The 5,394-nt window shown below is 41.3% G+C and overlaps 1 non-coding gene across 1 annotated transcript; it reads left to right on the top strand.

Moving 5' to 3' along the window:
* The first annotated feature begins 4,811 nt into the window (after positions 1 to 4,811).
* Positions 4,812 to 4,919, top strand: LOC148554135 (small nucleolar RNA R71). Its single transcript, XR_015893243.1, has one exon. It is a non-coding gene; the product is annotated as a small nucleolar RNA R71 (small nucleolar RNA).
* Positions 4,920 to 5,394: the final 475 nt, after the last annotated feature.

The following is a 5,394-nucleotide window of genomic DNA, read 5'->3' as shown; positions in this document are numbered from 1 at the left end:
CGGAGGTGTTTGTCAGGCACGTGTTCGTAGGGGAGATGGTGATGAGCGTCACACATGATCATCACCTTCATCACGTTCTTGGGTGCGAATGGATATCTTAGAAGAGAAATAAGAAGAATTGAATAGAAAACAGTAGTACTTTTATTAATCTTTGAGGGACAGTAGAGCTCCACACCTTAATCTATGGAGTGTAGAAACTCTACCGTTGAAAATACATAAGTGAAAGGTCCAGGCATGGCCGTGATGGCCAGCCCCCTAAAACGTGATCACAGGATCAAAATACAATCCAGGATCCAAAGATGCCTAATACAATAGTAAGAGGTCCTATTTATAATAAACTAGTCACTAGGGTTTACATGAGTAAGTAGTTGATGCATAAATCCACTTCCGGGGCCCACTTGGTGTGTGCTTGGGCTTGGGCTTGAGTGTTACACGTGTAGAGGTCCTTTCTGGAGTTGAACGCCAGCTTTTGTGCCAGTTTGGGCGTTCAACTCTGGTTTTGGCTCCTTTTCTGGCGCTGGACGCCAGATTTGGGTAGAAGGCTGGCGTTGAACGCCAGTTTACGTCGTCAATTCTTGGCCAAAGTATAGACTATTATATATTTCTGGAAAGCCCTGGATGTCTACTTTTCATCGCAATTGGAAGCGCGCCATTTTGAGTTCTGTATCTCCAGAAAATCCACTTTGAGTGCAGGGAGGTCAGAATCCAACAGCATCAGCAGTCCTTCTTCAACCTCTGAATTTGATTTCTGCTCAAGTCCCTCAATTTCAGCCAGAAAATACCTGAAATCACAGAAAAACACACAAACTCATAGTAAAGTCCAGAAATGTGAATTTAGCATAAAAACTAATGAAAACATCCCTAAAAGTAACTAGATCCTACTAAAAACATACTAAAAATAATGCCAAAAAGCGTATAAATTATCCGCTCATCACAACACCAAACTTAAATTGTTGCTTGTCCCCAAGCAACTGAAAATCAAATAGGATAAAAAGAAGAGAATATACTATAAATTTTAAACTATCAATGAAACATAGCTTCAATCATATGAGCGGGACTTATAGCTTTTTGCCTCTTGAATAGTTTTGGCATCTCACTTTATCCATTGAGGTTCAGAATGATTGGCATCTATAGGAACTTCAGATTTCGAATAGTGTTATTGACTCTCCTAGTTCAGTATGATGATTCTTGAACACAACTTCTTTATGAGTCTTGGCCGTGGCCCTAAGCACTTTGTTTTCCAGTTTTACCACCGGATACATAAATGCCACAGACACATAATTGGGTGAACCTCTTCAGATTGTGACTCAGCTTTGCTAAAGTCCCCAATTAGAGGTGTCCAGGGTTCTTAAGCACACTCTTTTTTTGCTTTGGACCTTGACTTTAACCGCTCAGTCTCAAGTTTTCACTTGACACCTACACGCCACAAGCACATGGTTAGGGACAGCTTGGTTTAGCCGCTTAGACCAGGATTTTATTCCTTTAGGCCCTCCTATCCACTGATGCTCAAAGCCTTGGGATCCTTTTTATTTCCCTTGCCTTTTGGTTTTAAGGGTTATTGGCTTTTTGCTCTTGCCTCTTGGTTTTAAGAGCTTTGGCTTTTTCTGCTTGCTTTTTCTTTTTCTTTCTAAAATTTTTTTTTTCGCCTATATTTTTTTTTCTGCAAGCTTTGTTCTTTGCTGCTTTTTCTTGCTTCAAGAATCATTTTTATGATTTTTCAGATTATCAAATAACATGTCTCCTAGTCATCATTCTTTCAAGAGCCAACATATTTAACATTCTTTAAACAACAACTTCAAAAGACATATGCACTGTTCAAGCATACATTCAGAAAACAAGAAGCATTGTCACCACATCAATATAATTAAGCTAAGTTCAAGGATAAATTCGAAACTCATGTACTTCTTGTTCTTTTAAATTAAAACAGTTTTTATTTAAGAGAGGTGATGTATTCATAGGACATTCATAACTTTAAGACATAGTTACTACTACTAATGATCATGTAATGAAGACACAAACACAGATAAGCACATAACATAGGAAACGAAAAACAGAAGAAATAAGAACAAGGAATGAATCCACCTTAGTAATGGTGGCGTTTCCTTCTTGAGGAACCAATGATGTCCTTGAGCTCTTCTATGTCTCTTCCTTGTCTTTGTTGCTCCTCCTTCATTGCTTTTAGATCTTCTCTGATTTCATGAAGGATGATGGAGTGCTCTTGATGTTCCACCCTTAGTTGTTTCCAATAATTGTGTGGAAGAAAATGTATCCCCTGAGGTATCTCAGGGATCTCTTGATTTGCAGTCAAATGTTCTACCACTGAGCTATAGACCCTTGATGGAAGCTTTTGTCTTCCCTTTCCTCTTTCTAGAGGTTTCTCTGGCCTTAGGTGCCATCAATGGTTATGGAAAAAAACAAAAAAGCTATGCTTTTACCACACCAAACTTAGAATGTTGCTCGCCCTCGAGCAAAAGAAGAAAGAATAGAAGAATAAGAAGAAGATATGGAGGAGATGGATGGGAGTGTGTATTCGGCCATATGGGTGGGATTGGGTGGGAGAGAGATGTTGAATTTTGAAGGTAGTGGGTGTATGGATGTGAGTGGTAAATGGAAAATAGAAGGGATGATCATAAATGGAAAGAGAGATGATGAGGTAGGTGGGGATCCTGTGGGGTTCACAGATCCTGAGGTGTCAAGGCATTTACATCCCTGCACCAATTTAGGCATGCAAAATGCCCTTGCACACAACTCTGGGCGTTCAGCGCCAGGTTGGTGCCCATTTTGGGCGTTCAACGCTCCTTTGCTGCCATTTCTGGCGTTGAACGCCAGAACCATGCTTGTTCTGGGCGTTCAGCGCCAGGATGCTCCCATTCTGGGTGTTCAGCGCCAGAACTATGCTCTGTTCTGGCGTTTGAACGCCAGACAGATGCTCCTCCAGGGTGTGATTTTTCTTCTGCTGTTTTTGATTCCATTTTTGATTTTTTTGTTTATTTTGTGACTCCACATGATCATGAACCTAAGAAAACATGAAAAACAATAAAAATAAGAATTAGATAAACATTGGGTTACCTCCCAACAAGCGCTTCTTTAATGTCAATAGCTTGACAGTGGGCTCTCATGGAGCCTCACTGATGTGCAGAGCTTTGTTGAGACTCTCCAACACCAAACTTAGAGATTGGATATGGGAGTTCAACACCAAACTTAGAGTTTGGTTGTGGCCTCCCAACACTAAACTTAGAGTTTGACTGTGGGGGCTCTGGTTGACTCTGCTTTGAGAGAAGCTTTTCATGCTTCCTCTCCATGGTTGCAGAGGGAGATCCTTGAGTTTTAAACACAAGGGAGTCCTCATTCCATTGAAGGACTATTTCACCTCTGTCAACATCAATCACAGCTCTTGCTGTGGCCAGGAAAGGTCTTCCTAGGATGATGGATTCATCCTCTTCCTTTCCAGTATCCAGGACTATGAAATCAGCAGGGATGTAAAGGCCTTCAACCTTTACTAACACGTCCTCTACTTGTCCATATGCCTGTTTTCTTGAGCTGTCTGCCATCTCTAGTGAGATTTTAGCAGCCTGCACCCCATAGATTCCCAGTTTCTCTATTACAGAGAGGGGCATGAGCTTTATTCCTGAACCAAGGTCACACAGAGCCTTAAGGATCATGGTGCCTATGGTACAGGGTATTATGAACTTTCCAGGATCCTGTCTCTTCTGAGGCAATGTCAGTTGATCCAGATCACTTAGTTCATTGATGAACAAGGGAGGTTCAACTTCCCAAGCATCAATGCCAAACAATTTGGCATTCAGCTTCATGATTGCACCAAGAAACTTGGCAGTTTGCTCTTCAGTGACATCCTCATTCTCTTCAGAAGAGGAATACTCATCAGAGCTCATGAAGGGCATAAGGAGGTTCAATGGAATCTCTATGGTCTCTAGATGAGCCTCAGAGTCCCTTGGTTCCTCAGAGGGAAGCTCCTTATTGACTACTGGACGTCCCAGGAGGTCTTCCTCCTTGGGATTCACGTCCTCTTCTCTCCTCACAGGTTCGGCCATGGCGCTTATGTCAATGGCCTTGCACTCTCCTTTTGGGTTCTCTTCTGTATTGCTTGGGAGAGTACTAGGAGGGATTTCAGTGATTCTTTTACTCAGCTGGCCCACTTGTGCTTCCAGATTTCTAATGGAAGACCTTGTTTCATTCATGAAACTTACAGTGGCCTTAGATAGATCAGAGACTAGATTTGCTAAATTAGAGGCATTTTGTTCAGAGTTCTCTGTCTGTTGCTGAGTTGATGATGGAAAAGGCTTGCTATTGCTAAACCTGTTTATTCCACCATTATTAAAGCCTTGTTGGGGCTTTTGATCCTTCCATGAGAAATTTGGATGATTTCTCCATGTTGAGTTATAGGTGTTTCCATAAGGTTCACCTAAGTAATTTACCTCTGCTATTGCAGGGTTCTCAGGATTATAAGCTTCTTCTTCAGAAGATGCCTCTTGAGTACTGTTGGATGCAGCTTGCATTCCATGCAGACTCTGAGAGATCATATTGACTTGCTGAGTCAATATTTTATTCTGAGCCAATATGGCATTCAGAGTATCAACTTCAAGAACTCCCTTCTTCATAGGCATCCCATTACTCACAGGATTCCTTTCAGAAGTGTACATGAACTGGTTATTAGCAACCATGTCAATGAGTTCTTGAGCTTCTGCAGGCGTTTTCTTTAGGTGAATGGATCCACCTGCAGAAGTGTCCAGTGACATCTTTGATAGCTCAGATAAACCATCATAGAATATATCCAGGATGGTCCATTCTGAAAGCATGTCAGAAGGACACTTTTTGGTCAACTGTTTGTATCTTTCCCAAGCTTCATAGAGGGATTCACCTTCTTTCTGTCTGAAGGTTTGAACATCAGCTCTAAGCTTGCTCAGTTTTTGAGGAGGAAAGTACTTGGCTAAGAAAGCCGTGACCAGCTTATCCCAAGAGTTCAGGCTGTCTTTGGGTTGAGAATCCAACCATAATCTAGCTCTGTCTCTTACAGCAAAAGGGAAAAGCATGAGCCTGTAGACTTCAGGATCTACTCCATTAGTCTTAACAGTATCACATATCTGCAAGAATTCAGTTAAGAACTGAAAAGGATCTTCAGATGGAAGTCCATGAAACTTGCAGTTCTGCTGCATTAGAGAAACTAATTGAGGTTTAAGCTCAAAGTTGTTTGCTCCCATGGCAGGAATGGAGATGCTTCTTCCATGTAAATTGGAATTAGGTGCAGTAAAGTCACCAAGCATCTTCCTTACATTATTATTATTTTCGGCTGCCATCTCCTTTTCCTGTTCGAAAATTTCTAAAAGGTTATCTCTGGATTGTTGTATTTTAGCTTCTCTTAATTTTCTCTTCAGA

This window comes from Arachis ipaensis, chromosome B7 (assembly GCF_059453495.1).
Source record: "Arachis ipaensis isolate K30076 ecotype BB chromosome B7, ASM5945349v1, whole genome shotgun sequence".
In the NCBI taxonomy this organism is placed as follows: domain Eukaryota; kingdom Viridiplantae; phylum Streptophyta; class Magnoliopsida; order Fabales; family Fabaceae; genus Arachis; species Arachis ipaensis.
Note: the sequence above shows the minus strand (reverse complement) of the source record. Positions and strands in the feature narration are given on the sequence as shown.